We start from the raw sequence: 8,871 nt of genomic DNA on the forward strand, positions 1-8,871 counted from the left end.
ACCTACTTGATCTTTAGGAAACCCGATAGATACATAGGAAAAGACATAAGAGTTGGGTAAAATTAAAATTTATCAGAACCCACCTAGGCCTAGACTTAAAAGGGGCCCCTCTTAACAACACACAGACCCTTTCACTTAAGTGGAAAAAGGCAATGAGAAAAGACCTTTAATAAAAAAAAGGGGTATTTTGAACCTTGAACCTTGAACCTTGAACCAACTTGCAAATGGTTCAAAACTGACATAACACATTCTCACTTACTTATTAAAAAACATTGCAAAGCCACGACTCATGCAAGAGAAATGGTTGAACCTTGAACCTTGAACCAAAAGGGTTCAAGTTCAATATGAATTACAATAATGCACTACAAAGGTTTAATTTTTCTAAATGTTTTCATGAAAAAGAAAAAACCCTAAACCCTCAAGATTTTATAGGTACCAATAGTGGATCTGACTTGGGATGGTTGGACGCAAGACCAACACAAGAATCTGGCAAAAAATATGGAATGGAGGCCAACAAGACCCTAACTAAACAGAACCTAAAATATATACAACCTACCGCTACTGGGCATGGACTAAAACAGATCAAGAGAAGTAATATTTTATCATATATGTTTTTGTGATTAAGTTTGTAGATCCGGTGAAAACTGGTTCACAACCCCCCCCCCCCACACCCCCATTCTCAGTTTTCCCTCATTGTTGTCAAAGAATGCCTATTTTGTTTCTCTGAATGGACTGGTTACTATTGATGAGATCAAAGAAGCTGAACACAAAAATAGAGCGAAGGAAGCATTGTTGAGTGCCCTGACTGATTCAGAGATGACAATGTAATGGGAATTCAAACCGCACATGAGATCTGGGAGAATCTTGAGACCTTGTATGAAGGAGATAAACAAGTGGAAGATGCTAAGTTGCAAAGTTTATAAGGAAAATATGAGATGTCAAAGATGGGAGAAGATGAGAACATAAATACCTTTATGGCTAAAGTGAATGACCTTGTCCTAGGTATCAGATGTGTCGGTGGAACCCTTGAAGAAGATTAAATTATTACTAAGGTGCTAAGATCTTTTCCTCCTGCTCATAAACATAAGGTAGCTGCTATAGATGAGATTCAGAGTGTGACTCCAATGACAATAGATATGTTGGTTGGAAAGATTGTTGCATTTGAGCTGAGCGATTTTGGAGAATCACATGGAAATTCTGAGATAGCATATAGAGCGTCTATATCCGGAAAGAAAAAGTATGAACCTGAAGAATGAATAATATCCAAATATGAAAGAGAAAGGAGAGAGATGGAAGAGCAAGAAAGAGAACTGGATGAGCTTGAAGCATTGATTGCCCAGAGATTGTCTAAAGGAGCCGGTAAGTATGATGGAAAATTACCCTTGAAATGTTTCTCTTGCAATAAGGTAGGACATTTTGCCTCTAGGTGCCCGGAGAGAATGGCTAAGTATGATAGGCATGATAAATTTGATAAGCATAACATAAATGATAGATATGTGAAGCATGAGAAGTACGATAAGTCTTACAAGTCTAACCAAAAGTATATGAATCAAAAGAAATGCTATTATGTTGTTGATGAAGGTGTTACAAATGAAGAATCAGAAGGAGCTGAAGTTGTGTTTCTTGCCATTAAGAAAGATGGACTGGTACTTGTTGATTCCACTAGCTGCATTGTTGAGGAAAAATCTTTAGCTGCTAAAGTTGAAGAAAGAAATGAATGGGTGATTGACAGTGGTTGTTCACATCATATGACCGGTGGTAAAAGCAAATTTGTGAGTATGGAAAGTTATGATGGTGGAATAGTGAGATTTGGAGATGACAAAGCCTGTGTGATCCATGGTAGAGGCTCTATTTCCTTTGATGGTAAGAATAATACTGATGATGTCTTGTATGTTGAAGGTTTGAAGCATAATCTTTTGAGTGTTGGACAGATGGTTGACAAAGGTTATGATTAACAATTCAAGAATGGTAAATGTGAGATCCTAAATGCCTCTGGTATAGACATTGCATCTGGAACTAAGATTGAAGGTAATATTTTTCATTTCAATGTTGGTGAGAAAAGTTGTTTGATTTCTCAGATTGATGAATGTTGGTTGTGTCATAGGAGAATTTGTCATGTTAATTTTGATTCTATGATTAAGATCAGTTCTATTCAAGCTACTAGAGATCTGCCTAAGATTGTTAAGCCTGGTAATCTAGTATGTATGGAATGTCAATTGGCTAAGCAAACAAGAATTTATTTCAAGAGCAAGCAATATACATCTGATGGATTGCTAGATCTTGTGCATACTAACTTGTTTGGACCTACAAATGTTAGAAGTGTGCAGGGAGATAGATATTTTATGTTGCTAATTGATTCTGGGATGATGTGGGTTGTCTTTTTGAAGGAAAAATCTAAAGCATTAGACAAGTTCAAGATATTCGAAGCAAATGTTGAGACTGAGTGATGATTGAAGCTGAAATGTCTGAGATCTTACAGAGGTGGAGAATTATGTTCCAGTGAGTTTAATTCATTCTCTAAGAAGCATGAGATTAGAAGACAATTATCTACTCCTAGAACCCCTCAGCAGAATGGAGTTGTTGAAAGAAAGAACATGACTATCTTAGATGCTGCAAGGACTATACTAATTGAAGGAAATGTTCTGAAGATCTATTGTAGAGAATCTATTAGCATTGTTGTTTGCACATTCAACCAAGTTCATATTAAAGGTGATATCGATAAGACTCTTTATGAGTTATGGTTTGGTCATGTTCCTACTATGAGATATTTCAGAGTATTTGGTAGCAAGTGTTATATCAAGAGAGATGATGACATAAGAAATTTTGATGCAAGAAGTGATGAAGTAATTTTCTTGGGTTATTCTACAAAGAGAAAAGCCTACCAGTGCTACAATAAGAGACTAAGAAAGATAGTGGAAAGTGATAATGTGAAGATTGATGAAGATTATAGAAAAGAGATCAAAGCTTGCAGATATGATGATGGTTAGCATGTTGTTCTGAATCCTATTCAGACTAAAGAATTGAAGTAGAATGATCTGGTAGAGATTGTTAATCCGGATGTTGTTGCTATCGGTGGAGAAGTATATAAACATGAAAATCACAACAATTAAAAGACTCTGAAGTATGTAAGATTGAATCATTCAGAAAATTAGATTATTGGTGATAAAAATAAAGGTGTGATGACTAGAAGAAGGCTAGTTGCTGAAGAGGTATGTTTGATTTCTAAAGTTGAACCTAAAGATGTTGTTGAATCTTGTAAAGATGAAAATTGGATGAGAGCTATGGAAAAATAATTAGATTAGATTGAAAAGAATAACACATGGGAGCTTGTGCCTAGACCTAAATATAAGAATGTGATTGGTACTAAATGGGTATTCAGGAATAAATTGAATGAAGGCGGTGAAGTTGTCAAAAATAGAGCAAGACTAGTATGCAAACGATATTCACAAAAAGAAGGAATTTATTATGAGGAGAATTTTGCTACGGTAGCCACACTTGAAGCTGTTAGACTATTGCTTGTATATGTTGCCTATAAAGATTTCAAGGTATATCAGATGGATGTCATATCTGCCTTTTTGATTGGTGATCTTGAGGAAGAAGTCTACATTGAGAAACCTGATGGATTTTCATTATCAGATGATGGAGACATGGTATGTAAATTGAAGAAAGATCTTTATGGATTGAAACAAGCCCCTAGAGCTTGGTATGCTAGATTGGATAAGTATTTGCTGAAATTGGGATTTAGTAAAGGAACTGTTGATAGTAATTTGTATTTTAAGATTGAATATGATAACATCTTAATTGTTGAAGTCTTTGTTGATGATATTATCTTTGGAGGTGATGATAACTTGAGTATGAAGTTTGTCGGTGATATGCAGAAAGAATTTTAGATGTCTATGATAGGTGAGATGAAATTTTTCTTAGGTTTACAGATTTCACAGACTGGAAAAGGTATTTTTATATCTCAAACCAAATATGTGAAGGAATTGCTGAAGAAGTTTGGGTTAGATGACTCCAAACTGGTAGGAACTCCTATGGTGTCTGACTGCAAATTGTCTAAGAATGATGAATCTCCGAAAGCTAATCAGAGCTTGTATAGGTTGTTGGCATTTGCATGAAGATTGCATTAATGATATGTTATGTTGTCATTGATGTCAATTAGCTGGTAATGATATTGTTGATATTGTTGTAATCATATTTTGTAACCGGTAGAATGAGCTAGTGAAGGAAACTATAACCAGTAGGAAGAATTTGTGGAGTGAACCGATATTGCTATATATTGGAGAGTTGAACCGGTAACCGGTAAACCCTACCTATTGTTTTTTTATAAACCCTAACAGATTAAGTTTGGTGAATTGGTTATATTGGTTTACAATCTGATGATGAGCGGCAATGATTATGACACATATTATTATTGTATGAAGACAATTTTAAGTGATTTTGGCGAGTTGATGTAATGGTTTTTGTCTAGGGAATGAGCAAGTATATTTCATATAATGCAAAGCGTGTGATGAGTTACTAAGTTCGATGAAGTGGTGATCAAGGAGCGATCGAGGTTTTCGTGATTGATGTGCAGAGATTGCTATGTAATCTAATGGTCATACTTGAACCGACTTGTTTGTAATCTCTATGAGAATTAGGTTTTTGTTGTGTTACCGACCTAATTGATTTTTTTTTAAGGTCGATTAGTTGTTTAGTTTTAGAGTTGGCAAAGATCAGTTGAGTGTGTGGTTGTTGAACCAGATGATGTATATGCAGTTTGAGTAAAGGCAGATAGGAGCATGAAAAGGATATGATCAAGAAAGTGTAGTGCTATTTAGACAGATCAACAAACTCCTATTGTTTTCTAACAATTACAATATAATTGAAATCCCCTAACCAAGTAAGCTCTATCAAGCTTGGTACTATTCAAATACTCTAACAACGTGATCCATTAGCTTGGATTTTCAAATCCTCTACTGAGGTTACTCCTTACAAGGTATTGCTTCTAACAAGGCATTGTAGTCAATCCCTTAACCGGGTGGTCCCTAACAAGATCTGTTTTTAATAGGAATTTTGTAAAGATTTAATAGGCTAGGCTCCTAACAAGGCGAACTTCACAAGAGTTCAGATAGTTATCTTGTGAGTCTAATCTTACTATGGTTTTTCCCATTTGGGTTTCCACGTCAAAATATTTGTGTCAAGTGGTGAATTTTTTTGTGGTTATGTTCTTATGGTTGATTTACTTAACTACTTTGATAAGTCATGATAACCGGAAGCATTGAGAGATGAAGTCTGTTGACATATGAAAAAGTATTTGGATGTTTATGAGTTTGAAGTTGTTTACTGTTAATTTGTTGTAGTAGTCAACCGGTTTATCTTATGAGTTTTTATCTTGACAGTGGTATTACATTGATAGTTTACTTTGAGAGATTGATTTTGAGATTGGTGAAGTTTGTATCAGTTTTTCTATCTACTAATTCACCCCCCCCTCTCTCAGTAGTTGACCGGATTCTTATTCTTTCATCATACCATCACAGGTCTATGGTTGGTGGACTGCTATATCTTACTCAGACTAGGCCGAACATTATGCATGCTATGTGCATGGCTGATAGATATTAAGATGATCTGAAAGAGAGTCATGTTATTGTTGTTAAGAGGATATTCAAGCACTTGAAGGGAACTATGGATTATGGTTTGTGATATTGAAGGAATGATGATTTCATGTTATGCGCTCACACTGATGCTGATTGGGTTGGTGATGTTGATGACTGGAAGAGTACCTCCAGTGGTGCTTTCTTTTTGGGTAAGAAATTGGTTTCATGGGCTAGTAAGAAACAAGATTCAATATCCTTATCTACTGCTGAAGTTGAGTACATTGTTGCTGCTGGTAGCTGCACTCGGGTAGTTTGGATGAAGCAAATGTTAAAAGATATCAGAGTTATTTATGATGAGCCTACTATCATATATTGTAATAATTTAGTTCTATTAACATGTCAAAGAATCTGGTGCAACATTCGAAAACTAAACATGTGTCAATTAAATATCATTTCTTGAGAGAGAAAGTCAGTGAAGTTGGAATATGTATCTACAAAGGAACAAATTGTTGATGTCCACTAAGCCTTTGCATGTAGATACATTTTTCTATTTGAGAGACAAGCTAGGGGTATCCACCCCTCCTGATGAGAACTAGATGCATTGAGTCATATCAATCTGGAGGACTTCATAGTCTTATCTATTTATCCGATTTGATGAGTTGGTGTTTCTCCTCTGGTGGAGTAGTTTGGTTATGTGTTTTAGGGGGAGAGATTCATGAGGATGATTTTTGGGGAGAGAAGCATAATCTGTATTTTTTCTTTAGCATTATTGTCAAAGGGGGAGAGAAGCATGTGAAAAATAGTTTTACTTGCTTGATCTTAGGGGGAGTTTGTTGGAGTTAATTTCTTTCTTTGCATTGATCATTTTTCACATTCATATGTTGCCATCAATGCCAAAGGGGGAGATTGTTGGACATTGTTTCTACTAGGGTATGTTGTTGTCATTGATGTCAACATATTCCTGGTCCAGTGATTGTAGATTGGTTCATTGTGATCTTGCTTGGTTTATGGAGTATTTATAGTATCACTATATTCTTTTGTATTGTTTTTGTGTTCTCGAAAGCTTAAACTGATCATATTAGATGATCTAATTTTGTAGATTGTTTATCTGGTCAGTGCTTTGTAGAGTTAAGTATTTCCTCCGGTATATTCCAGTGTGATTGACTCATGATCTGATATTTTGGGATATTATTTGTGATGGTCTTGTGTATCTTCATTTCAGATGGTTTGTGATTTAGTTCTCCGCAAGTTATGTTTTCTTCGTGATAGTTGTTGTTGTTTAAGTATTCTTGAGTTTCAGATGTTAATCAATGAAGATTTGATAAGTGGTGTTTACGCAGTTGTTACTGATGATTCTAACATTCTTGTTGGTGTTTCCTAATTATGTTCAATTTGTCCTAACAATTTGCATTGATCATTGTGCGAGTTCTTGGTGATTTTTCCGAACAGGTGATGTTCTTTGTGTTATGTGGTTTTCCTGGTGGTGTAGTGTGTTGCGGTTGATGTTGGCATGATTTTCGATGGTGTTGGGTGTTTGGATATTTGAATTAGGTCCATGTTATATCATGTAAATCATTATATTGGTCTGGTGGTTGATCTTTGTACCGTGTGATGTAATTTTGTAATTGTGAGTTGAGGGTTTAACCGACCTTGTTGTCAAGGTTGATGAATTGTGTGAATAGGTGACATAGTCATGTAATTTAGGTGTCAAGGTTGTGGGTGCATCATCAGAGAGTGGTGTATGTGTGATCAAGTGATTCATCCTTCAACATTGTGATTGAGCAAAGATTGGTGGTTTTTCCCTTAACTAGGTTTTCCATGTCAAATCTTGGTGTTGTGTGTTGTGCTTTCAATTCACTTATCTTGGTTATTGTTGCAGTTTATCAAATCTATTTTTGTGATTAATTTTGTAGATCCAGTGAAAAATGATTCACTCCCCCCTCTCAGTTTTCCATCATTGTTGTTGCCAATAGGATATAGGATGAAAAAGGAGGCCATGGCTTGGATAAAGAGTTGGGCTTTTTGCTTCATTCAATTCCCCAGGTTCGCATACATAAAAGTCTTTGGTTATCAAAAGGAATAATTCTTGCTATCTATATGTTGTATAAATAGGGTAATAAAATCTATTTTGTAAGATAGATCATGAAAATATCTTCAAGACACAAGGTGAGGGTAAAGTATTCATTAAGATTAGGGTTATATATGGTAAAATAGGAGTAAGAGGAACTCAACCTAAAATCATATGTAGTTAGGGACAATTTTTTATGGTCTGGTAAAATAAAAGGAATGCCCCCTACTATCTTTTTGGACCATGTGGCTACACTTGTAGAATTTTAGACTAACCGACAAGATGATTTTGAAGTGGAGAGGAGACAATATAGCAAATTTATTGCTTATCAAACGAAAAAGTTTGGTATTAGAGATGATATTCATACAAAAATAAATTGATGATGGAAAAATTCTAGAACTAATTTATGAGTCCCAATAGATAGCTACAAAGACCCTCAATCCAATAAAATGGTCTAAAAAGGAAGACGTATCTATTGATATTGTTTCTCAAGATGTAATTAATAGGAGCCAAGCATGGATCAACCTTAGGTTGAAAACTTAGGCTAAGATTAAAAGGAAAAAACAAGGGTCTATTGAAGGCTCTTCCTCCTCACTTTTCCAAGGTTATAAGAGATAAACGACAAAGGAGAAATCCAAATATAGGGAATCTAAAGAGCCCAAAGACATATTCAAGGAAGTAAATCAAGAACTTTAGATATCTTTTTGTAAAAGGAATTTAAGGTAGGGATAACTACTAGTAGTCCCAAAGACTTGGGCCATTCCTCCAAGGGAAACAATAGGTTTAACAACATGAGAAGGCACCAAAGAAAGAACAAGAATATATCAATGGTCAAGAATCGATTGATGAAGAAGTGAATATTATCCCTTCACCTCCATAAGATGACCGACAAGGAATTACTCCCTCTCCACCAATAGAGAAAGATGATAATCAAAGTGATTAGGTGGATAAAAGATCGAATTCATCCAAAGTACCAATGATCTCTTGAGAGTAAATTGAATTAGATAACTCAAAATCTAATGAAGACAAGTTTGAAGAGAAAGCACAACAAGAAGTAGATTATTTTGAGGGAGAAAAAGAGGAAGACAAACATCAAGTGCAACAAGAGTCTATTAGCCCAGAGAAAGAAGATATCATGCAAACTTATGAGGAGAAGAAAAAGTTAATACACTATGTGGAGGGGTATGAAAAAAATGGATGCCAAAATCACAAAGGCACAAGTAAAAG

Source organism: Cryptomeria japonica, chromosome 5 (assembly GCF_030272615.1).
Source record: "Cryptomeria japonica chromosome 5, Sugi_1.0, whole genome shotgun sequence".
Taxonomy (NCBI): Eukaryota; Viridiplantae; Streptophyta; class Pinopsida; order Cupressales; family Cupressaceae; genus Cryptomeria; species Cryptomeria japonica.